Source organism: Hypanus sabinus, chromosome 30 (assembly GCF_030144855.1).
Source record: "Hypanus sabinus isolate sHypSab1 chromosome 30, sHypSab1.hap1, whole genome shotgun sequence".
Classification (NCBI taxonomy): domain Eukaryota; kingdom Metazoa; phylum Chordata; class Chondrichthyes; order Myliobatiformes; family Dasyatidae; genus Hypanus; species Hypanus sabinus.
Window position 1 is genome coordinate 31,225,965 of NC_082735.1, and position 27,379 is coordinate 31,253,343.

Genomic DNA, 27,379 nt, shown 5'->3' on the forward strand with positions numbered 1-27,379 from the left:
AACATCGCTATTAAGTCAGGGCAGGAGTCCCAGGAAATGAGAGAGAGACGTTTGGAATGTCCTGGCCCCAGCGATACAAAGCCACGGAAAAGGTCATTGTCCCTTGGAGACGGAATTGTATATTGAGTACTATGCTTCGTGGAAGCCCTCAGGCAACGTGGGCTGGTTGGGGGATGGCATCATTCCACCCTGAGTGACATCTGAGACCCCGTGAGTGGGGATAAAAGAGGGTCTGGGGAACAGCCCCTTTAGACGCACCAGAAGAAACGCTAGAACTCCTGTAACAGCATAATAGCGAAAGCCGGTGGAAAAGCCCACGTGCGTCCTTTTCCACTTGCCTCAGAATTGGTGGGTCTTGCCACGGAAGAACAGCTTTAGCTAACACAAATGAGCAATCAGCCCCCACCGACTCTCGAAGGATTGACATCATAAAAGGAATGGGCAAGTTTAAACCCTCTCTCTTGATTCCAACCAAAGGCTGCAGCCTGCAGTTTGAATGAACTTGAGTGACTTTTATATTTCCATCGGACAATACATTATCCCCTAGACAACAATAGAGCTATTTCTTATTGATTATTATTATACCCACGCTTTTAGATTTAGTATTGACGACGTATATTATCTGTATGTTTGCATTGATATTATTTTTGTGTATTTCATCAATAAATACTGTTAAAAGTAGTACCATCAGACTTCAACGGACCTCTCTATCTTTGCTGGTAAGTGACCCAGTTACGGGGTACGTAACAAAATAAATAGTAATAAGTCATGATAGGATGAAATAACAAGATAAAGAGTCCTTAAAGTAAGACCATCGGCTGTGGAAACAACATAAATAAAATGAGTGTGGTTATCCCCTTTTCTTCGACAGCCCAAAGGTTGAGGGGTAATAACAGTTCTTCAACCTAGAGGCACGAGTCCTGAGGCTTTTGTACCTTCTACCTGATGGCAACAGCAAGAAAAGAGCACGGCCTGGGTGGTGAATATCTTTGATGATGGATGTTGCTTTTCTACAGCAACGTTTCACGTAGGTGTGCTCAATGGTTCAAATCCACTACCTTTTATAGGATTTCCATCCCAAAGGTATTGGTGTTCCCATACCAGGCTATAATGCAGCCAGTCAGCACACTTTTCACCACACATCTATAGAAGTTTACCAAGGTTTTCGGTGATATGCCGAATCTCCACTGACTCCTGAGGAAGTAGAGGCACTGTCGTGCTTTCTTTGCAATTATATTTATATGATAGGTCCAGAACAGGTCCTCTGAGATAGTGGCACCAGGAATTTAAAGTTACTGACCCTCTCCACCTCCAATCCTCCAATGAGAACTAGCTCATGGACCTCTGGTTTCCCTCTCCTGAAGTCTACAATCAGTTCCTTGGCCTTGTTGACATTGAGTGAGAGGTTGCTGTTATTACATCAGTCAGCTAAGTTTTCAATCTCCCGCCTGTATGCTGATCCATCACCCCCTTTGATGCAGCCCACAACAGTACTGTGACTGCATTCTAGTTCAGCGGCAGGGGTACCTGATTGCCATACTGAGGTGCTGTGACTCAAGTCCTTCACCCCTTTCAAGGGACTCTTGCTGTCAATAGGAAAGTAGGTCATAGATTTACTTAAGTATTTATTTTGAGATACAGCACAGAATAGGCCCTTTGATCCCTGCAACCCCCAACAACCCTGATTTAACCCTAACCGAGGGATGATTTGGAATGACTAATTAGCCTATGCAGTACATCTTTGGACTGTGGGAGGAAACCAGAGCACCCGGAGGAAACCCACACATTCCACATGGAGGATGCGCAGACTCCTTACAGAGGACGCCGGAATTGAACTCCAAACTCCGACACCCCAAGCTGTAATAGCGTCGCACTAACCACTACACTACCGTTGCACCTTTAGGAGCCAATGAAGAAAATACGCTACTTTATAAATTATTCTTCTTTACTATTACATTTATCATTGCTTCTAAGTGATTTGTGTAATTTTAAAAAGTGGTTTCATTTTTTAAAATTATTTGCATTTTAATGATATTCAGAATTCCCTGAAAGTCAAGGTAACTCAACAACCTCGCTCTGTATGTGATCACAAGAAACTACAGAGAGAGTGAACATTACTCAGCCCATCACAGGAACCAGCCTGCTCTCTATGGATGCGAGCGACACTTCTTCCTCCCTCAGTAAAGCAGTCAGCATCATGGAGGTCCCCAACCACTGCAGTCATTCTCTCTTCTCTCTGCTTCCATTGGGTAGAAGATACAAAAGCCATAAAGCATAAATTGCTAAACTCAAGTAGAGTTTCTATCCCACTGATATCAGACTCCTGTATGATAGGATTGGACTCTCCACCTCACAATCTACCTCATTTTAATCTTGCACCCTATTGTTCCTGGCAGTTTACACTTTATTCTGCTTTTTTTTTTCATTTTACCTTGTTCCAGCTCAATGTATGGTGTGAGAACTTGCATACTGTTTGAAATCTAGAAGCGGTATGCAAGACCAACTTTTCACTGTATCTTGATACCTGTGACAATAATAAAACAATGCCTATACCAATAACATTTAACAAGGAAGGACAATTTCGCAGAAGGCGAGGACCCATCCCATAAATTTGACTTTAGTGTGAAATTGTCAAGGACATTCCATGCACTCTACATTGCCTGAGGCCAGTCACTAGACTGACAGTAAGGCATTTGAGAGGGGTGGGCGTCAGCTTTGTGTAGTAGTTCAGATAAATGCAGGTGTACCAGGATTGTGGGCATCCCACTGGATAGTCCAGTCTGATCTGGCTCAATAAATGTATTCATTTGTTCTTTTCTTGGTGTGTTATTTATTTTATTTGAAGTCTGTATTTATTGTAAATCATTCATCATCATCATTATGGGCCAAGTCGTTGGATGTGAGCTTCTATCTGTCTTTAATCTGAGAGGTTCTAATAATCTCTTCAAAACTTTTGCCTGTCCATCCCTTGATGTAACTCATGAATATCATGTGCTGTCAAACGTGACTTCCTCTTCCATCAGTTTTTCCCGTCACTGCAGGATGATTGAGCTTCTCTTTCCTCAGTCCATGTCCCAGAAAATCCAGCTGGGTGTTTCCTGATTGACAATACCAGCTCTTTTCTTATTCTGGATTTTCACAGCACTTCCTCATTTATTATTCTGTCCTTCCACAATATTTTCATCATTCTTCTCGAAAACCACATTTCTGCAGCTTGGAATCTTCCCTTATATTGCTTTGATATTGTCCAACATTCACTTCTATACGGTAGTGCGGAACCACAACACTCTGAGTTTCGTACCCATAGAAATAATGTTATTCTTTAGTATCTTGACCAAGCACTCAAACATGCATTAGCAGTCCCAGTCCTGCTAATTTCAACATCAGCCCTTCTGTCAGATGCTATCATGCTCTCTAAGTAATTGAACTTCCATGTTTGTCTAATTGTTTCATTGCCCACTTTCAGTTCACATTCCTGTGTTCCTTTCTTCTTTGTGACAACCATACATATATTGTAAGATATTAAAGGGTGTAAAATAGTGTTTCTTTGAAGGGTACCAAGCAAAAGTGTAATAAATTTGGTTTGTTACCTAAAACACTTGAAAACTTCCATGGTTGTACCATGGAAAGCATTCTGACAGGCTACCCCCTGTATGGGGGTTGGGGGGAGGGGATTGCTACTGCCCAGGGCTGAAAGACGCTGCAGAAAGTTGTAAAATTAGTTCCATCCTGGGTACTAGCCTTTGTAGTATCCAAGACATCTTTAAGAAGCAATGCCTCAGAAAGCTGGCATCCAACATTAAGAACCCCCATCACCAGAACATGCCCTCTTTTCATTGTTACCATCAGGAAGGAGGTACAGAAGCTGGAAGATACACACTCAGCGATTCAGGAACTAAGTCTCTCTCCTTTTGGAAAATAATCTACATTTTTATTTCCTCTATGAAAGTGCATGATTGTATACTTTCTGACACTGTATTCCATCCGCCTCTTCTTTACCCATTCTCCTAATCTGTCTAAATTCTTCTTTTGTCTCTCTGCTTCCTCAACACTACCTGCTCCTCCATCTAACTTTGTATCATTCGTAAACTTGGCCTCAAAGCCATTAATTCCAGCATCCAAATTATTGACATGTAAGGTAAAAAGAAATGGTCTCAGCACAGATCCCCCATGGAACATCACTAGTCACCAGCAGCCAACCAGAAAAGGCTCCCTTTATTCCCACTCCTTCCTCCTGCCCTATCAGCCATTGCTCTATCCATGCTAGAATCTTTCATTTAACACCATGGGCTTTTAGCTTGTTAAGCAGCCTCATATGTGGCACCTTGTCAAAGGCCTTCTGAAACCCCAAGCACATAACATCCATCAATTCTCCTTTGTCTATATTGCTAGTTATTTCTTCAAAGAATTCCAACAGATTTGTCAAGCAAGATTTTCACTTAAGGAAACCATGGCCTATTCTATCATGTCCCTCCAAGTACCCAAAAAACATATCCTCAACAAGGGACTCCAACATCTTTCCAGCCGCTGAGGTCAGACTAACTGGACTGTAATTTCCTTTTTTCTGTTTCTCTCTCTTCTTGAAGAGTGGACTGACATTTGCAATTTTCCATTCTTCCGGAACCATGCCAGAATCAATTGACTCTTGAAAGATCATTACTAATAGTCCCACAATCTCTTCAGCCATCTCCTTCAGAACCCTGGTATGTAGTCCATTTGATTCAGGTGACTTATTTCAGAGCTTTCAGTTTCGCAAGCACTTTCTCCCTAGTAATGCTAAATTCATTCACTTCTGTGCCATGACATTCAAAATTCTGGCATATTGCTCATTCATTTCCATTGCCTTGTCCTCCATTTCTACCTTTCCAATTTTCCAATGGTCTCATATATACTCTTGCCTCTCTTTTGTACTTTATATATCTGAAGAAACTTTTGATATTCTCTTTAATATTATTGAATAGCTTACCTTCATATTCCATCTTTCCTTCTTTATGACTTTTTTAGTTGCCTTCTGTTGGTTTGTAAAAGCTTCCCACTAATTTTTACTCTATTACATGCTCTCTCTTTGGCTTTTATGTTGGCTTTGAGTTCTCTTGTCAGCCATAGGTGCAGCATCCTCCCTTTCGAATGCTTCTTCTTCTTTGGGATGAATCAATCCTGCAACATCTGAATTGCTTCCAGAAACTCCAGCCATTCCTGCTCCGCCATCATCACTGCTAGTGTTCCCTTCCAATCAATTTCGGCCAGCTCCTCTCTCATGCTCCTGTAATTCCCTTCACTCCACTGTAATACTGATATATCAGTGGTGAAATCCCTACAAAAGGCACAGAAATGTTATGAAGGTCACATGTTGAAATAAAACATAAATAATGTTATATGATTGATTCATCATTTATTAATAACCATATAACCATATAACAATCACAGCACGGAAACAGGCCATCTCGGCCCTCCTAGTCCGTTTCGAACTCTTAATCTCACCTAGTCCCTCCTACCTGCATGCAGCCCATAACCCTCCACTCCTTTCCTGTCCATATACCTATCCAATTTTACCTTAAATGACACAACTGAACTGGCCTCTACTACTTCTACAGGAAGCTCATTCCACACAGCTATCACGCTCTGAGTAAAGAAATACCTCCTTGTGTTTCCCTTAAACTTCTGCCCCCTAACTCTCAAATCATGTCCTCTCGTTTGAATCTCCCCTACTCTCAATGGAAACAGCCTATTCACATCAACTCTATCTATCCCTCTCAAAATTTTAAATACCTCGATCAAATCCCCCCTCAACCTTCTATGCTCCAATGAATAGAGACCTAACTTGTTCAACCTTTATCTGTAACTTAAGTGCTGAAACCCAGGTAACATCCTAGTAAATCGTCTCTGCACTCTCTCTAATTTATTGATATCTTTCCTATAATTCGGTGACCAGAACTGCACACAATATTCCAAATTTGGCCTTACCAATGCCTTGTACAATTTTAACATTACATTCCAACCTCTGTAGTCAATGCTTTGATTTATAAAGGCCAGCGTTTCAAAAGCCTTCTTCAGCACCCTATCTACATGAGACTCCACCTTCAGGGAACTATGCACTGTTATTCCTATATCTCTCTGTTCCTCTGCATTCCTCAATGCCCTACCATTTACCCTGTATGTTCTATTTGGATTATTCCTGCCAAAATGTAGAACCTCACACTTCTCAGCATTAAACTCCATCTGCCAACGTTCAGCCCATTCTTCTAATCGGCATAAATCTCCCTGCAAGCTTTGAAAACCCACCTCATTATCCACAACACCTCCTACCTTAGTATCATCGGCATACTTACTAATCCAATTTACCACCCCATCATCCAGATCATTTATGTATATTACAAACAACATTGGGCCCAAAACAGATCCCTGAGGCACCCCGCTAGTCACTGGCCTCCATCCCGATAAACAATTATCCACCACTACTCTCTGGCATCTCCCATCTAGCCACTGTTGAATCCATTTTATTACTCCAGCATTAATACCTAACGACTGAACCTTCTTAACTAACCTTCCATGTGGAACTTTGTCAAAGGCTTTGCTGAAGTCCATATAGACTACATCCACTGCTTTACCCTCGTCAACATTCCTCGTAACTTCTTCAAAAAATTCAATAAGGTTTGTCAAACATGACCTTCCACGCACAAATCCATGCTGGCTACTCCTAATCAGATCCTGTCTATCCAGATAATTATTAATACTATCTCTAAGAATACTTTCCATTAATTTACCCACCACTGATGTCAAACTGACAGGTCTATAATTCTAGAACCCATTTTAAACAATGGAACCACATCAGAAGTATGCCAATCCTCCGGCACAATCCCCGTTTCTAATGACATCTGAAAGATCTCCGTCAGAGCTCCTGCTATTTCTACACAAATTTCCCTCAAGGTCCTGGGGAATATCCTGTCAGGACCCGGAGATTTATCCACTTTTAAATTTCTTAAAAGCGCCAGTACTTCCACCTCTTTAATTGTCATAGGTTCCATAACTTCCTTACTTGTTTCCCACACCTTACACAATTCAATATCCTTCTCCTTAGTGAATACCGAAGAGAAGAAATCATTCAAAACCTCTCCCATCTCCCTCGGCTCCACACATAGCTGACCACTCTGATTCTCTAAGGGGCCAATTTTATCCCTCACTATCCTCTTGCTTTTAATATAACTGTAGAAACCTTTCGGATTTACTTTCACCTTATTTGCCAAACCAACCTCATATCTTCTTTTAGCTTTTCTAATCTCTTACTTAAAATTCCTTTTACATTCTTTATATTCCTCAAGAAATTCCTTTACTCCATGCTGCCTATATCTATTGTAGACATCCCTCTTTTTCCGAACCAAATTTCTAATATCCCTTGAAAACCATGGTGCTTTCAAACCTTTAACCTTTCCTTTCAACCTAACAGGAACATAAAGATTCTTTACCCTCATAATTTCACCCTTAAATGACCTCCATTACATCCTTCCCATAAAACAACTTGATCCAATCCACTCTCTCTAAATCCCTTCGCATCTCCTCAAAGTTAGCCTTTCTCCAGTCAAAAATCTCAACTCTAAGTCCTGTCCTGTCCTTCTCCATAATTATATCGAAGCTAATGCTATTGTGATCATTGGACCCGAAGTGCTCCCCAACACATACATCTGTCAGCTGACCTATCGCATTCCTTAACAGGAGATCCAACACTGCCCCATCTCTAGTCGTTACTTCTACGTATTGTTGCAAAAAACTATCCTGCACACATTTCACAAACTCTAAGCCATCCAGCCCTTTTACAGAATGAGCTTCCCAGTCTACATGTGGAAAATTAAAATCTCCCACAATCACCACCTTGTGTTTACTACAAATATCTGCTATCTCCTTACACATTTGCTCTTCCAACTCACGCTCCCCATTAGGTGGCCTATAATACACTCCTATCAGTGTTACTACACCCTTCCTATTCCTCAATTTCATCCAAATAGCCTCCCTAGAGGAGCTCTCTAATCTATCCTTCCAAAGCACCGCCATAAGATTTTCTCAGACAAGCAATGGAACACCTCCTCCTCTGGCCCCTCCTACTCTATCACACCTGAAGCAACTAAATCCAGGAATATTTAGTTGCCAATCACACCCTTCCTGCAACCATGTTTCACTAATAGCTACAACATCATAATTCTAGGTATCAATCCACGCTTTAAGCTCATCCACCTTTCTTACAATGCTCCTAGCATTAAAATAGATACATTTAAGATACTGTCTTTTCATCCCTCTCTTTTCATCTCTAACAATGCATTCAAATTTATTATCCTTTTCTTTCTTCTCCCCTACATCTTCGGGCTGAGCACATCCCTTCTCCATCACCTGCCTTTCCTCCCTCACATACTGTTTATTTACTTGCTCTACTGGTGAAATTAACACTTGTTCATTGATTATTAATTAGCATTTATTAACAATTATACATTAGTGATTATTTATGTATTTATTATTATTAATATTAGTTTATTATTAATTAATTATATAATTGTATTCACCTACCACACCACAAGCCTCCCCATCCAAAACATCATTTTCCACAATTTCTGCCATTTTCCTCCCGCACACCCCCATCCCCTCACCTGTTACGCAGGAATTGTTCTCGCCATGACTTCCTTTTCCATTCAACCATTCCCACTGATCATCTCCCTCCTGGCCCTTTTCCCTGCAAACATGCGAAGTGTTACACCAGACCCTACACCACCTCCTTCACCTCCATTCACGGCCTTAAACAGTCAGTCCTACCAGATGAGGCAGCACCTCACCAGAGAATCTGTCTGATCATGTATTGCATCTGTTTGCAGCCTCCTCTACATTAGTGAGATCTGAGCCAGTCTCGGGGACCACTTTGTCAAGCATCTTCAATCTGTCTACCACAACAGCCCCAGGATCTCCCAGTGGCTACCCATTTGACTTCCCTTTACCTAGTCCCACACCAAATGTCTGCCCATGACCTCCTCCACTGCTATGTTGAGGTCAGACACAAGTAGGAGGAGCAACACCTCATATTCTGTTTTGGTAGTCTCCAACCTGATGGATATACGTTAATAATTTCTCCAATTCCAGTAACCACTTCCCTAGCCACTCCCCTGTTTTCAACTCACTCCTTCCCCCCCCCCCCCTCACACACACACACACTTTTCTCTCCTCATTCTGGTGACCCTCTGATCCTTCTCTGGTCCTCTCTGACCTGCCCATCACCTCCTTCTCTTTACTCATGTTCTACTGTCCTCTCCTATCAGATTACTTCTTCTTCATCCCTTTACCCCATCCATCAATCAGTTCCTACCTTCTCACATCACTTCCCTTCATCCCCTCTCCCTCATCCACCTACTTCTTCTTCTCCTTGACTCACCTCTCCTTCCCCCCACTTTTTATTCTGGCTTCTGCCCCCTTCTTTTCAAATCTTGATAAAGAGTTCATTTCCTTCCATTGATGCTGCCTGACCGTGTGTGTGTGTGTGTGTGTGTGTGTGTGTGTGTGTGTGTGTGTGTGTGTGTGTGTGTGTGTGTGCGCGCGCACACGTGTGCGTTTAGCACAAACTTTCCAGCATCTGCAGGAACTCTTGTGGCCCCAGTGTGGATAGTTTAGGGCAGGACAGGGTAAGGATTCACTCATTCTAGTTAATAACATGGTGGTGAAGCCATGGGAGCAGGTGGTGGATGGTTGTATCAGCAGTTGGTGCATATGCGACCACTGATGCCAGGTAGGCCATCTCTGAAGAGTATTGATAATGGCTGGGGTCATCCGTCACATTGTTGTGAAAATGCTTATTAATGAGGAGGCAGCAATGAGTCAGGACAAGTCAAAGAGTGCTTAGTGTTTAGTACTGGTATTTGTTAGCTAGTTCAGTATTATTTCCTTGTCCTGGCCAGAAGTGTAGGTGAATAAAGACTAGGCCATGTCAATATAGTCTTTGCCAATCATACTGTAAGTACTATATAATTAAAAAAAGATTTGAAGAAATTCCAATTACCAGGAACTTTAGTTTGTAAACATCATGAGTGAGTAAGGGCCACATTATCTATAGAGTTTGATGCTCACTTTTACTTAAAATAGCTTAGGTGATGAGATACTGGCTGTCATAACATGTTTGCTGCAAAAATAAGAAACACCCAACTCATTATATCGAGACTGTCTGTCTGGTATGGTAATTATTTTGTTTCATTCTTGACGGAGCCACAGTCCTCAAGTCACATTGCCCTGTGCCTCAGCTAGACCTTCGATGCCATCTGTTGTTTCCAGCTTGTTAAAAGGATTCTTTTCACAGAATAGCATCTCCTGGAGCTGAATCTTCAACTCTGTGATGGAATCATGGAACAGAAATGTACCCAGCCCTTTACCAGTACAGGTAAATTAACTATGCACAAGGAAGTTCAGTCCCTACTGAGAAACGTTCCCCCACTCCAGGAACTTGCTCCACAATCAGTGTATCCAAAACACATTGACCATCATTTCTTTATCAACTGCTGGAAAAGGAAGAGCTGTTGCTTGATTCCAGTTGCTATTCAATTGCTGAATGCAGACCCTTTCTATTACTATGATACCTCAAACCAGGCTCTGAACCACTTTTCATCTGAACGTTGGATTTTATCTGTTAAAATGCATTTCAACTTTCATGAAATGGGCTACCATGTGTGGATTAAAAATTTTTTATACTTACTTTGCTTTAATCTCTTTGCTTTTATCTCAGGTCAATCCTAATTTGTTTACCAGTCAACGGAGAGACAAATAATGATAATCACCACTAAAATCTGCCAAACTTGCTAAAAGCTAAACCACAAAAACTCAACAAGAATATCCAGAGCAGAAGACTACTCTGCTGAGGCCACAAATTTGGTTATATTCTTTGAGTTTGAAATGGTCACCTTCTGCCCTTTCCCCACAGTTAATCTCACCATAGCCAGCTGTGAACGTCCATAAGATTGGCTAGCCTATTGTTGCATTGTGATATTTCAAATACTGTATACATCTTAAATTTATGTTTTGAAAATATATATTTAACATCTGGAATGTAAGTCCTGGAACCATACATCACCTCGTTCACCATCTTTATCCCATAAACACCAGTTATATTCTTTCATGTCAGTCAATAACGCATGTCGGGCTTTTTGAAAATGTAGGTGAACTTTCAAGAATGATGAGAGATAGCAGTCACGTATCTGAGCAAATGAGGGTCTGCTTCGACGAGCACCTTGCACCCCATCCGCCACAAGTTGGACTTACCAGTGGCCAAACATTTTAATTCTGATTCCCATTCCCATTCCGACATGTTGTTCCATGGCCTCCTCTTGTACCAAGATGAGGCCACCCTCAAGCTGGAGGAGCAACACCTTATATTCTGTCTGGGTACTCTCCAACCTGATGGCATGAATATCAATTTCTTCTCCCAGTAAACAAATTCCACCACCCCCCAAGTCCCACTCCAACCTATTACCCCTTCTCATCTGCTTATTACTTCTCCCCCCACCCCCAGATCCACTGCTTCTTTGTTTTCTCCTATTATCCACTCTCCTCTTCAAATCCGATTTTTTCATCTCCAACCCTTGACCTTTCCCACCCACCTGGCTTCACCTTTCACCTTCCATCCAGCCTCTTTCCCCTACCTCCACCTTTTTATTCTGGCACCTCCCCCTTCCCTCTCAGTTCTGAACACGAGTCTCAACCCGAAGCGTAGACTGTTGACTCTTTTCCCTTGACGCTGCCTGACCTGCTGAGTTCCTCCAGCATTGTGTAACTGTTCCTTTCAATTTCCAGTATCTGCAGACTTTGTAGTCTTTGCCTTTTAAAAACTTGTTTCCTATTAATTTCTATTTAATATAGGCTACAGAACAAATCTATAATTTGCAGAGATTTGGTTTGGGTTTTAGGAACATGCAATACTTACTGCCTGTTAAGCCACTGGCATTTAGGACAGCAATGAAGGTTTTCCTTCTGTGCTGGTGCTCACGCCTTCTTTCATTGTATCAGTAGCTTCCTTTCGGTTTTCAGGCATGCAAGTACCAGGTGGAGACTCAGGAATACCTTCACACTCGAATGTAGAAGGATTCTTCATTGCTATTTCCATAACAATTTTGTTTTAACAATCACGGTTATTAGCCCTGAGCTAAACCCCAGAATATGGAAGACCATGGGATCATTCTTAGTCTGGCCTCTAACCTTTGACCTGCTTGGCATGAGCAACCAAAGCATAAAGCCCTGACTCCAGCCAACATAAATTTCCAGGTCATTAAGACACACAAGCCTCTAAACCATGACAAGGCTATGCTCCTCTTCAAAGAAGAATATGCAATACAGCTCTTATAGTGAGTAACTAGTATTGAAAAGAAAAACATAGTAAATCTTTAGAAAAAAGAAAATTCAGGAAATAGTCAGCAGGTCAGGCAGCTTCTACGGGGAGAGAAACAGAGATAATGTTTCAAATCAATGAGATTTTATGAGAACTAATTGGCATTGTTCATTAAACCTCACAGATTCACTCATTTTCAATACTTCAGAAAGAGGCACGTGGCTACTTAAAGTTACACATATGAATAGATGTGGAATTGAAAAAATCTGCAGATGTTGAAAATCTGCAATAAAAACAAAAAAAAAAATACCTAGAAACTCAACAGGGCAGACACCCTCTGTGGAAAGAGAAAGAGCTAACGTTTTAGGTCTGGCCATCTTTCATCAGAACTGGTGATGAAAGTGCTCCCATTTCTGATGGAAGGTCACAGACCAGAGAAGTTAACTCTTCTGTCTTCACAGATCCTGCCTGACCTGCTGAGTGTTTCCACTATCTTATGCCTTTAGGATGGACATGGAGTCAGACAATAGGCAGTTACAAATGACCAGGATACTTATCTGCTCCACAACAGTTGCTGGGTAGGTGGATGAAGACAGATCTGCGAGAGTCCTGAGGAACAACCATATAGAAGGTCCTGTGCAAGCAATTTTGTTTCAGGCTCTCTGGATGCTACAAAGGATGGGCATGATGAAGCTCCAGTTCTAATCCTACCTTAATAATAGCCCAAACATTTACAATTCATATGTCAGAAAGAACCTAATTAAAATCCCCTGAAAACAACATCTAGATCTAGACCGACATCTTTACAGACTGGATTATCAAAAGTTCAATTTCTTGATGACAACCTAGAATGAGGAGTATTTTTTTTTATCTTTGTTGAGATTATTAGATACCACCTTTCACTAAAAGGAGTCACAATTTGAAAGCAAAATTAGAACATCCCTGCACTTCTCCCATTAAAAGCTAACTTGTACTTCTACAGATGTCTGGCCTGTGTCCTCCCTTGCCACAAATGGACCACTGGCACTGCAATTACAGATAAATAAGTTGTAACACCTACTTCAAGACATAGGTGATCATGGTCTCATCACCATGATTGTTCTTGCCAATTTTTTTCTATGGAAGAGGTTTGCTATTACTTTCTTCTGGGCAGTATCTTTACAAAATGGGTGACTCCAGCCATTATGTATACTCTTCAGATTGTCTGCCTGGCATCAGAAGTCGCATAACCAGGATTTGTGATATGCACCAGCTGCTCATACGATCACCACCACATGCTCCCATGGCTTCATGTGACCCTGATCGGGGGGCTAAGCAGATGCTAAACCTTGCCCAAGGGTGACTTGCAGGATAGCAGAGGGAAGGAGTACATTACACCTCCTTTGATAGAGAGGTACGTCCACCCTGCCAGCGTTAGGGTGGGGCAGCAAACTGCAAAACATGGTAACCTGCCTCGTTGACTATCATCCAGTAGCACTTACATGAACTGTGATGAAGTGATTTGAGAGGTCGGTGAAGCCACCTCAAGATTCCTTTACCTGCAGGCATTTACAGGAAGAAAAAACACAAAAGAAGTTACGAAAAATTATATATAAACAAAGACAGACAAACACTCAATACATAAAAGAAGGTGAACTGTGCAAATATAAAATCAGTACCGAGAACCTTTATTATAAAGCGTCCTTGAAAGTGAGTCTGCAGGTTGTAGGATCAGTCCAGAATGTTCAAAGTTATCCAAGCTCAATGGTTGAAAGGTAACTAATGTTCTTGGACCTGGTGGTGCAGGACCTAAGGTTTCTGTACCTCCTGCCCAATAGTAGTGGTGAGAAGAGGGCACGGCCTGGAAGGTGGGGGTTTGTGAAGAATAATGCATTTTCATGCTGCATATATGTACACAGTGGTAGGGAGGCCTTTGGCTGTGATGGTCCATTCCTGGCCTTTGGTGTTTCCATACTAGGCCTTGGTGCAACCAGTCAGGTTAGTCTCCACTGTGCATCTATAAAAGTTTCTCAATGTTTTTCGTGACATGCTGTGTCTGCAAACTTCTAAGAAAGAGGTGCTGCCATGCCTTCTTTTGGGATGGCACGTATGTGCTAGTCCCAGGACAGATACTCTGATATGTTAACACCATGAAATTTAAAGCTACTGACTCTTTTCATCTCCATTCCACTAATGAAGCCTGGCTCATGCCTCTTCCTCCTGTCGTCAATAATCATCTCTTTGATTTTGCTGATGTTGAGTGAAAGGTTGTTGTGACACCACTCAACCAGATTTTCAATCTCCCTCCTATATGCTGATTCATTTCCTTAAGTCGGCCAACAGCAGTCCGCAAACTTAATAGACAATAGACAATGGACAATAGGTGCAGAAGTAGACCATTCAGCCCTTCAAGCCTGCACCGCCATTCTGAGATCATGGCTGATCATCTACTATCAATACCCGGTTCCTGCCTTGTGCCCATATCCCTTGATTCCCCTATCCATAAGATAGCTATCTAGCTCCTTCTTGAAAGCATCCAGAGAGTTGGCCTCCACTGCCTTCTGAGGCAGTGCATTCCACACACCCCCAACTCTCTGGGAGAAGAAGTTTTTCCTTAACTCTGTCCTAAAAGACCTACCCCTTATTCTTAAACCATGCCCTCTGGTACTGGACTCTCCCGGCATCTGAAACATACTTCCTGCCTCTATCTTGTCCAATCCCTTAATAATCTTATATGTTGCAATCAGATCCCCTCTCAATCTCCTTAATTCCAGCGTGTACAAGCCCAGTCTCTCTAACCTCTCTGCGTAAGACAGTCCAGACTTTCCAGGAATTAACCTTGTGAATCTACGCTGCACGTCCTCTACAGCCAGGATGTCCTTCCTTAACCCTGGAGACCAAAACTGTACACAATACTCCAGGTGTGGTCTCACCAGGGCCCTGTACAAATGCAAAAGGATTTCTTTGCTCTTATACTCAAATCCCTTTGTAATAAAGGCCAACGTTCCATTAGCCTTCTTCACTGCCTGCTGCATTTGCTCATTCACCTTCAGTGACTGATGAACAAGGACTCCTAGATCTCTTTGTATTTCTCCCTTACCTAACTCTACACCGTTCAGATAATAATCTGCCTTCCTGTTCTTACTCCCAAAGTGGATAACCTGACACTTATTCACATTAAACGTCATCTGCCAAGTATCTGCCCACTCATCCAGCCTATCCAAGTCACCCTGAATTCTCCTAACATCCTCATCACGTCACACTGCCACCCAGCTTAGTGTCATCAGCAAACTTGCTGGTGTTATTCTCAATGCCTTCACCTAAATCGTTGATGTAAATCGTGAACAGCTGTGGTCCCAATACTGAGCCCTGTGGCACCCCACTAGTCACCACCTGCCATTCTGAGAAACACCCATTCACCACTACCCTCTGCTTTCTATCTGCCAACCAGTTTTCTATCCATGTCAATATCTTCCTCCCAATGCCATGAGCTTTGATTTTACCCACCAATCTCCTATGTGGGACCTTATCAAATGCGTTCTGAAAAATCGAGGTACACTACATCCACTGGATCTCCCTTGTCTAACTTCCTGGTTACATCCTCGAAAAACTCCAATAGATTAGTCAAGCATGATTTGCCCTTGGTAAATCCATGCTGGCTCGGCCCAATCCTATCACTGCTATCTAGATATGCCACTATTTCATCTTTAATAATGGACTCTAGCATCTTCCCCACTACTGATGTTAGGTTGACAAGACAATAGTTCTCTGTTTTCTCCCTCCCTCCTTTCTTAAAAAGTGGGATAACATTAGCCATTCTCCAATCCTCAGGAACTGATCCTGAATCTAAGGAACATTGGAAAATGATTACCAATGCATCCACAATTTCCAGAGCCACCTCCTTTAGTGCCCTAGGATACAGACCATCTGGACCTGGGGATTTGTTAGCCTTCAGTCCCATCAGTCTACTCATTACTGTTTCCTTCCTAATGTCAAACTGTTTCATTTCCTCTGTTACCCTATGTCCTTGGCCCATCCGTACATCTGGGAGATTGCTTGTGTCTTCCCTAGTGAAGACAGATCTAAAGTACTTATTAAATTCTTCTGCCATTTCTCTGTTCCCCATAACAATTTCACCCAATTCATTCTTCAAGGGCCCAACATTGTTCTTAACTATCTTCCTTCTCTTCACATCCTAAAAAAGCTTTTGCTATCCTCCTTTATATTCCTGGCCAGCTTGTGTTCGTACCTCATTTTTTCTCCGCATATTGCCTTTTTAGTTAAGTTCTGTTGTTCCTTAAAAATTTCCCAATCATCTGTCTTCCCACTCACCTTAGCTCTGTCATACTTCTTTTTTTTTAATACTATGCAATCTCTGACTTCCTTTGTCAACCACTGTGGCCCCTTTCCCCCCTTTGAATCCTTCCTTCTCCGGGGGATGAACTGATTTTGTACCTTGTGCATTATTCCCAAGAACACCTGTCATTGCTGTTCCACTGTCTTTTCTGCTCAGATATCCGTCCATTTAACTTTGGCCAGCTCCTCCCTCAAACTACAGCATTGGAGCTGTACTTAGCCCCACAGTGAATAAGTATCATGTGAGTAGAGCAGAGGGTAAGCACACAGCCTCTGATGCACCTGTGCTGATGGTGAGTGTGGAGGAGATGTTGTTGCCCATCAGGAGGGTGGCCTCCTTTTGCACCTATTTGTATAAACATTCCCACTAACAAACACAAGAAAACCTGCAGACACTGGAAGTCTAAAGCAACACACACAAAATGCTGGAGGAACTCAGCAGGTCAGGCAGCGTCTATAGAAATGAATGCATAGTTGATGTTTCAGGCCGAGAGCCTTCTTCAGGACTGAGAGGGAAGGGGGTGGGGGGAGATGCCTGAATTAAACAGTTGGGGGGAGTGGAAGACACTGGCTGGAAGGTGATTGGTGAAGCCAGGCGGGTGGGAAAGATCAAGGCCTGGAGAAGAAGGAATATGATAGGAGAAGAGAGTGGACCATTGGAGAAAGAGAAGGAGGAGGGGACCCAGGTGAGAAGAGCTAAAAGGGCAGTGTGAGGAATAAAGGACAGGGTTGGGAGGTGGGGTCGGGGGGCAATTCTGTTCACCGGAAGGAGAAATTGATATCTATAACATCAAGTTGAAAGGTACCCAGACAGAATATTGTGGTGAACTACATATACCTATCTGGACACACCCCACCTGCTGGCTGCTCCTGTGGCTCCTCCCACTGACCCCGGTATAAAGGCAATTGGGGACTTCAACCCGGTCTCAGTCTCCAGGATGCAGTGTGGTGGTCAATTGCTGCTTGTTCTTTCTTCCAGCCAATAAAAGCCAATATCTCACCTCACGTCTCAGAGTTATTGATGATGCATCAAATATACGATCATATTAATGAATTTTGGTATCCTATAAATGATTATCACCATGTTATTGATGACTTGTATGATGGTTTTGACAGAAGTATTGAAGTAAGATTTCCAATGTATTTTCTGTACAAAACATAGTCATTCATATTCCTCAATGTCAAATGTTCCTGCATGATAACTGCAAGTTTACAACCTGAACCATCTCCCTCTCTTATTAATTGTAGGAAGCAGGTCACTCTCATTAACCTTTCAACAGCAAAGTCCTCTTCACGGACAGTGAATCCAGCTTTTAACTACACTTCATGCCTCTGTCCTGCTTCCACTCATTTGACTGTCTCTGGCTCCATACTGATTGCTCCAATTAGGATGACAGCCAGCCGCCAGTCCAGACGCAACAATGTTTAAGTCCCAGCTAAGCATTTAGGTAATCATTTCATCCTATTTGCTTATGGCACTGGAGGGATTTATGCCTTGCATAGGCTGAAGCAGTCCATCACAGTATTCCACAAGGAGGCTGCAAAGATAGTTCTAAAGATGAACAGGGTACCATTATGTTCTGCATGTACATCATTTTTATAGACCTGCTCATCAATACAAACACATTAATGTCTCCTAAAGGTTTCACCTTGCTGGTGATTCACTTTTATTATTTAAGTATTTCAATTAACACTATGCACTGATAAACCAAACAAAAGAATGCAATTGCTTCATGGTGACATCCTCAGCATTAATGACAAATCCAACAGAAGTAAACTTTAAAGATTCAGAGCCAAGGTTGCCTGGAAGTTTTAAAAGTGTGCAGGTTGACACTTCGTTCAGTTTTGACTGAGTTTACATTTTTCTGGTCCTTCTTTTTCATTTTTCCTTTGGGTTTGATTGTGATACCCTGTTTCCCAGCACACGCCATTTCCCAATAATTACTCATGCTCTTCGACAATGGACACAAGCCAAGAGTAAGATCGTGCACTTGGCTCTCCATGGAATGGACTATCTTCGATTTCCTTAATCTTTCTTATCGCTTTCTTTTAATCCTTTAATATTTCTAAAAAATACAGTTTTTCCATCTCTGGATAAATGTGACTTGTACGTGTAGGTTTGATTTCCATCAATTTGAAACGATAGTCAATAATTATATTTGGAAATATGTAGATAAACTACATTGTAGATCATACATGGATTTCTGGATATGGTATTTTACACATATTTGGAGGAGAAAGTGTATCAAAAAATAAAAATGCAAAGTTCAAGGTCAAAATTTATTATCGAAGTACTTGTATGTCACCATATATTCTGCCCTGAGATTTATTTTCTTGCAGGCATTTACAGTAGAACAAAGAAATACAGCAGAATCAGTGAAAAACTATACACAAAGACTGATGAACCACCAATGTGCAAAAGAAGACAAACTGCATATATAACTAATTAATTGAAGAATAGATAGATAGATAGATAGATAGATAGATAGATAGATAGATAGATAGATAGATAGATAGATAGATAGATAAGTAAATGAATGATGGGGTGGAGAGGAATAATGGATCAGCCGTGATGAAATGGCAGAGCAGATCCGATGGACTAAATGGCCTGATTCTGCTCCTATATCTACCTTATCTTATAACATTGATAACATGAGTTGAAAAGTCCTTGAACTGAGTTATAGAATCAATTCAGTGTTGAGGTAAGTTTTCTGCACTAGTTCAGGAGGCTGATGGTTGAAGGACTGTTCCTGAACTTGGTGATGTGGGACCTAATGCTCCGATGGCAGTAGCGAGGTGGAGTTGGTGGGGATCCTTGATGGACATTGCTTTCTTGTGGCAGCAATGCTTGTGTATGTGCTCAGTTCAGGGGAGGAGTTTTCCCGTGATGGATAGAAATTAGAACTACAAACTGAGATCACTATCAATCCCACATACAAAATCATGGGTTAAAAATGTCATAGATAGGCTGAAGTGCACCACAGATGGACTTGTGCATGCATGCTCTACAAGCTTTTGGGTGGCACGTATTGCTACTGCTTTACAATTCCACCATTTTGGATCATCCTGTCCATGTGTAGGCTGTATGTTCTCCCTTGGTGGGCTTCCCATAATACTCCAATGACCTCTGACACCCCAATGCTTGATAGATAAATTTCCACTGTAAATTTATGTTACGTGCCAGCAGCAATAGACCACAGACACAGATTTTTTAAAATGTTAAACTATATTTTCAATGTAATAGTCAATTAAAACAATTATTCCCATAACCAAAATTAACAGTGCAATGCATCTTAGCTCACAAATTGTGGAGGTCTGGAAACAGTTCTTCCCAAGTCTTACTCAACCCAAAATATAGACAATTTAAACAGAGTCCTGGGATGGCAATCCAGAAGGTTCTGAGATCCACGGGAACAGGTACAGGTGTCTGTGAGGAAGGGTTCATAAATCCACATTACGATGACACAGGTTACAGTCACAGATGATTCCAGATGTCGAGTGGTCGTCACTCAAATACTAGAGTCCAAGCAGGAATAACAAGGTGACAGTCACAGAATATTCCTTAACACAAGTGGTCACCACGTAACACACCCGAATCCACGTGTAGGTTAACAAAAAGTGGTCACCACAGAATACTCCAGGAATCCAAGTATGGATCATACAAAGTGACAGTCACACATCCAATAAGCACTGTGTGCCACAAATCATCACTATCTTCCAACACGGAGAAATATTGGGACTGCCCACTGTTGTAGTGAACTCTTCAACTCACTCAATTCAATTCACCCCCCTTGCTGGTAGCTCTCGGTCCATTGAATCAGTTTAACTGACGAATCAAATAGAAAGAACCTCCATGCATTTGTTATAATGACGTCATCATCCAGACGCGCCTAAATGACGCTTATGGTTAATAAAAAAACGTTGACATGTAACAGGGCAGAAGGAAATTTCAGAGTAGAATTAATGGCAAAGTGAGAGAAAATGGAATTGATGGGATTGTTCTGGGAGTGAGCATTGACTCTTATCTAAAAGGCTTTTTTTATGTTACAAGGAATAAATTTGAAATTTGGGTAGCCCAGCCAGGGGTTCTTGAAGGGATCACTGGTAGCTGCTGGTGTAATTCAGCCACAATTTGAAAACAGTAATTAAGCACAGGTATTTTCAATAAATTCACATCTTGTAAGTAAGCCTATAACCAAAATTCTTGCCCACCCACAACATAAGGGCTCTCAATTCCCAGTGCTATTAATAAGACTTTGGATAGATTCAATCATTCGTTTGGTAACTACTGTGTCAAATGGCAGGGATGATCACGGTCCTTCTGTGAGCATGACTTCTTGGCAATTTTTTCTACAGAAGTGGTTTGCCATTGCCTTCTTCCGGACAGTGTCTTTACAAGACAAGTGACCCCAGTCATTATCAGTACTCTTCAGAGATCATCTGCCTGGCATCTGTGGTCACATAACCAGGACTTGTGCACCAGCTGCTCATTCAAACAACCATCCACTACCTGCTCCCATGGCTTTACGTGACCCTGATTGGGGGGGCTAAACAGGTGCTACACCTTGCCCAAGGGGTGACCTGCAGGCAAGCAGAGGGAAAGAGTGCCTTACACCTCATTTGGTAAGGACCTCCTTTAGAAGTGATTAAGATAGGAAATAAACTCTTCAGTCCTATTGAGTTACAGAAAGCAGAGTTCTTTTTCTGGCACTATGTTCAAGTTTGTAATAGAAACTTCATCTAAAAAGACAATGAGTGATGCAAGACGATACCTAAGTCAAAAAGCCAAGTGGCTGTTTTCCAGCTGAAATACACTAAGGTGCACAGTGTGCCAACGTTTTTCTGAAAGTAAAAGTAGAAATCAATTTGGTGCACAGACAATTGTATTGCAATTTTTGTCCCTTATTCCCCAGAGATGTTCTGATGTTTCAAATTATGTTCATGGGAATAATACATCTCACCATGGTATTTTCATCCATTTTGTTTCAATTGTTTGAAGGAATGGTGCATAAGGAAATACAGATCTAGCCAAGTAATCAAAAACCTTCTCAGTCAAAAGGTTATTCAGCAGTAAAAATTCATCACAAAGATCAAAGCATTCAATTCAGATGCACCCACTGAATGAGCAAATTTGAAATGAGATTTTCTGATTTATTACTTAAAGGGAAAAAAAGTCTTTAAAGAAAAATTCAGCTAAGATAATTTGTCTAATCAATAACCAAATGAAACACGAAGACTGATTCTAACACTCAACTTCTTCCTGTTCCGCACCCCAAAAAAAACACCTGGATCCATGATGTTCATAAGTTGAAAGAGTTCAATGTGAATGAGTTAAGCTGATCCCATGATGTTATTTTTTAAAACCTGTTTGCTTGTTAAATGTTAAACCAGAACCCATTAAGTTCAGGATACTTAGGTTGTGTGTAGGTGGAATGGAATGCAAGTCAATAGCTTCTAAAATTAATAAGAAGTACCAACACATGTACTGTCTGTGCAAAAGTCTTCAGCATTTACAGATTATATATTTCTTTTTGTGGCAGCAGTACAGTGCAATACATAAAATTACTATAGTACTATGCAAATATCTTAGGCACACATATATAGCTAAGGTACTTAAGACTTTTGCACAGTACTCTAAATATTTTCAACTATTTTATATCCTGTGTAAAAGATGTCTACAGTCTCATCTAACATGTAAAGTTTTAAAGAAAATGTGTTCTTGCCGATATATAAAAAGTCTGATACTAGAAGACATTATGGCTCCACAAGTCTATTATACTTTGGAGGTTGTGGAACAAGATTCAAACATTTCAGCACATTCAATGTAAGTGGAGTTTTTTTTCTGTCCTTCAAATACCATCCCATCACTAACCTGCCTCCTTCCAAAACCCTTGACTATTTGGAATATCAAAAGGGCTTCAAGCTGCTTTATGAGCCAATTTCTTTGTTTATTTTGTTTAGGAAGTTCCTCAGGGCTGAGGATGAGGAGAAGCAAGCACTTTGGATAAGATGTAGGACCTCGGTGTATTCCAGAGATTTGGCTGGTCTTAAAAATGCAAAGGTTGGACAGAGTATTAGCCAAGAGTGTACTAGATTAGTCAAGTCATAGAGTCGTAGAACATTACAGCATGGAAATAAACCCTTCAGACCATCTACTCCATGCCAGGTTGGTCTTCCATCTAGTCCCATCTACCTGCATCCTAACCATAGCCCTCCATATCCACCTACTCTTGAAGGTTTCAACTAAACTCACATCTACCACTGCTCATTCCAAACTTGCACCACCCTCTGAGTGAAGTAGTTCCCTATTAGATTCCCCTTAAATACCTCATCTTTCACGCTAAACCTCTGACTTCCAGTTCTAGTCTCATCCAAACCCCAGGGGAAAAAGTCTAGAGATAGGGGCGATAGGGAGAGTGAAGATTTCATTGGTAGAGAGATAACCTGAAGCATGGACAGAGTTGGATATAACACAGATGTGGAAATAAGCCATCATGGCCTGGACGTGAGTCCTGCTGATGACTCTGAGCTCAAGCACAACTTCAAATATTTTTACAGATGGAAGTCAAAGGCGTGGAATTTCTGGGGGAGACTGAAGGCAGGTTCGCCTTCCCAATAGTTCACTGGAGGAAAACTCAGCTCACTCTATACTAAATTTCAGACAATTTGGGGGGAGAAAAAGAAAGTGGGAGCCTGAAGAAAAATGGTGGTGAAGGTGGAGTCAGCTGTCGTCTGCATTCATATGGAAACCATTTTTAAGTCATGTCTCCAAGTGACATCATGTGGAAGAGAAGCAAGATGGAGCAAAAGGCAGATCCTGGTGCAATTGAGGAGATACTGACAAGGGAAAAAGAAAAGGACTTACTGCAGATGACTTTCTGATAATAACTAGATGCACTGGACCTTGACCCCATCTAAATTGATTCTGAATTTCCATATTGTAACAAATATCAATTTGTTGACTGAGTCCACACTACGTAGCTGGCAATTCCTCTGTGAAATCTAATGGTGAGATCTTTTTAATTTTACACTATCCTGCTAGATTAGCCCTCTAAAACAGGGGCTCCCAACCTTTTCTATGCCATGGTCTAATACCATTAAGCAAGGGGTCCTTGGACCCCAGGATGGGAACTCCTGCTCATTTTGGTGGTGTGTTTTCAAACTGATTGAGTGATCTGGCACTTTGTTGTCTCTGAGGGTGGCGTTCAGCCTCAAGGCCAAGGAGTCTGGAGACGGAATGCAAGCCCATGATCGACTCCATCTCTTGCTGACCTCACTGATCAAAGCACCAAGGAAGATTGAAATCATCAAGGCAAGGGGGTGTTCAGCACCACCTACCCGGCCTCTTGCTCTTCGTTGCCAGAGAAAGGTATCTGCACTGAATGGTCTCGCTCTCACTCACCACTCCCGGAGGAAGGTCCCTGCATTCGAATTGTTTCTCTCTCCCTCAATGCTTTTGGAGGATGGTGCCAGAGTCCTGGGTCTTGGGCAAGGTTTAATCGACACCATTGTGGATTGGACTCGGAGGCTTACATTATGATGTGTTTCTGGTATCTGAAGGCTCCATTTTTTGGTAACTGTTTTGTGCGATTTTGATCGGGGCAGCCACAGATAGTGAATGACACAGTGCTAGACTGAACTAGATTTGAGCTGAGCTGAATACGCCTAGACTCCTTCAATTATTTTTGTTGGTTGCTGTTTTATACTCTGTCTTCTGCTCATCTTTTGCCTTTTGTGCATTGGGGAGGGGGGATTTTATGCTTTTGTTTGAACGGGTTCCATGGCTTTCCTTGTTTCATGGCTGTCTGTGGGAGATGAACCTCAAGGTTGTATATTGCAAACATACTTTGATGATATACATACTTTGAATCTAGATCAGCCCTCTAAAAGAAATACAAGTACTCATGTATATAACAGTTCCACTTTCAAAGAGGACCCAATTTTCTCTCTATTTATACTCTGAATCTGGTACAAAAGAGGAAATCAAATATAAAGTCGTCTTGAAAGTTCATGAGCAAATATTTTTCAAGTACAGTAATGTGCAAATCAGTCAACAAATTTACCAAATTCTTGACTCAGACTGGGAAGTTCAGAATTGATGGGTGGACTGTTCACAATGTTGCAGACGTCTTATGTATTGGGAATACAATTAACCTGGAAGATGAATCAGTTGAGTCTAATTGACACTGTTCAGATGATATGTCAGTTCAAAGTAGATTTTGATGGCCTGATCAAAATGTGATTGGCTGAGTCTGTGAAGGTTTTAACTGTTGCTTTCACCATATAAAGTTGTCCATTCGTCCAAGCTGCAGTTTTGTAGAATGTGCTTATTAAAAATGATATGAGTCTGTAATGCGATATGGTGAGGTGCCATGTATCCAGGACATCCATATTTGGAGATCTAGCTTCAAGATGTTGATGAGTTTGCTGTTGTTGTTTTCACCAAGTTTGGCAATTAGCTTGCCAACGTTTCATCACCAGTTGAGGTGACATCCTCAGTGCGTAGATGTTGGTGTTTCTCTCCGGGAGTGCTCGCATTTATGTAGGCCCCCAATTGCTTGCCTTGGTCCTGATTGGCTACCCCTTCAGATGACCTTTGAATTCTATTGGCTTGCATTTCTTTGGCTTGCAGATGGTGTCTATTTTGATAGGTTTGTTTACGGGCTTATCAGAAGAGAACCACATTTCTAAAAATTCTCATGCCGGCTTTGTGCTTGCCTGCACCAAAACTTTCCGGTTGAAGTGGAGTCCTTCTCGCTCTTCATGTCCCGAGATCAGCAACAGTGGATCATGTCCCCGTACTGCCAGTTTGTGTTCTCCTAAACGAGTTGAGAGTTTACACCTTGTCTGGCCGATGCAGTCTCTACAGTTGATCCTGTACGTCACATTGCTTTTGTCGGTTGTCTTTACCGGTACCTTGCTCCTTGAAAAAGCTTCCTTAAAGTCGCCATTGGTTTGTGAGTGATTGTGATGATGAGTTATTCACCGAGGCTAGTGAAAACAAATTTTGGTTTCCAACGTCCTCCACTGCATGATAACCCCTCTGACCAAAATATTTCACCAAAAGACCCTAGAAAATGGGAGCCCCTTTCAACATGACAGGAGCCATTCTTGGTCGAGGCAAGTACCAATGATAAAATTCATCACCATTTGAATACATTGGTACAACTCTGGTCAACTGATGAGTTTTAGCAAAATCTTCTCAGTAGGTCAACAACAGCTCCATTCGGATCCTGTCCCACACCAGCATCTCTAGTTGGGGGCCCTAAGTATACCCAGCTTGCCGAGCATACAAGCTCCTAAAATAGATTACTAAATGGAGATTTCCTATGATGGAAGGATGTTGCCGTCCTTCCAAGAGGTAATGTTGCGGCTATATAGGACCCTGGTCAGACCCACTTGGAGTACTGTGCTCAGTCCTGCTCACCTCACTGCAGAAAAAACATGGAAACCATAGAAAGGGTGCAGAGGAAGTTTACAAGGGTGTTGCCCAGACTGGGGAGCATGCCGTATGGAAACAGGTTGAGTGAACTCGGTCTTTTCTCCTGGGAACGACGGAGGATGAGAGGTGACCTGATAGAGGTGTATAAGATCATGAGAGGCATTGATCATGTGGATAGTCAAAAGCTTTTTCCCAGGGCTGAAATGGTTGCCACAAGAGGACATGGGTTTAAGGTGCTTGGAAGTAGGTACAGAGGAGATGACAGGGCTAAGTGTTTTACTCAGAGAGTGGTGAGTGCATGGAATGGGCTGCCAGCAACGATGGTGGAGGCGGATACGATAGGGTCTTTTAAGAGACTTTTGGATAGACCTGGAGCTTAGAAAAATAGAGGGCGATGTGTAAGCCTAGTAATTTCTAAGGTAGGGACATGTTCAGCACAACTTTGTGGGCCGAAGGGCCTGTATTGTGCTGTAAGTTGTCTATGTTTCTATGTTATAGGAATGTTGCAGAGGCTATGAAGAGGGATCAGAGCAGGTTTACCAGGACATTGATTAGAGTTTGGGTAATGTAGAGCTGCTTTCTCTGGAGTGACTGAAGCTGAGAGGTGACTGGATAGAAGTTTATATAAATAGAGTAGACAGCTGGAATCTTTTTCCATGGGCCAAAATGTCTCATGGTAGAGGGCGTGCATTTAAAGGGAAAGAGGAAATGTTTAACTGAGATGTATTGAGACTTATTTTTACACAGAGAGTGTTGGGTGCCCGGAATACCAGGGGAGTTGGTGAAACCAAGTGCAATGGAGACTTGTCTTGCCACTTCGATTGGCAAAGGAGTATGCAGAAACTGGAAGGATAGGCAACATGTGTAAACAGTAGGCATTAAGGATTATTCATTATTTCTGCACATCACTGTTGGCCAACAGGCCTGTTTCTGTGTATGTCCTATGTTCTAAGATCCAACAGTGTTCTTGAAGACTATTAAAGAAATGCGATATCCCCACCAATGGCTGGGAATCCCCATCCCACAACCACCCAACGTGAAGAAGTGTGGCACTGAGAACCTTGGGTCCATGCACAAGGAGCAAGCCACCCCTTGCAATCGAATTGGCTTCAACAGCCATCTTGGTTCACACAAAAACTAAAATGAAGAGGGATCTAAAGAGATTTACCAGGATGTTGCCTGGCATCTGCTAAGAAGAGACGGAGCCGAAGACATAGGTCAGAAGATTAGAAGGCGATCGTCATTCCTAAGGGACAATATAG

At 41.9% G+C, this 27,379-nt stretch overlaps 1 long non-coding RNA gene across 1 annotated transcript in view; it reads right to left on the reverse strand.

The window, feature by feature from the left end:
• The window catches only part of LOC132383359 (uncharacterized), a 247,973-nt gene that overhangs the window by 127,493 nt on the left and 93,101 nt on the right, over positions 1–27,379 (reverse strand). Inside the window, exon 3 of the long non-coding RNA XR_009508641.1 lies at positions 4,967–5,314. This is a non-coding gene — a long non-coding RNA (uncharacterized LOC132383359). The remainder of the gene's footprint in view (positions 1–4,966; positions 5,315–27,379) is intronic.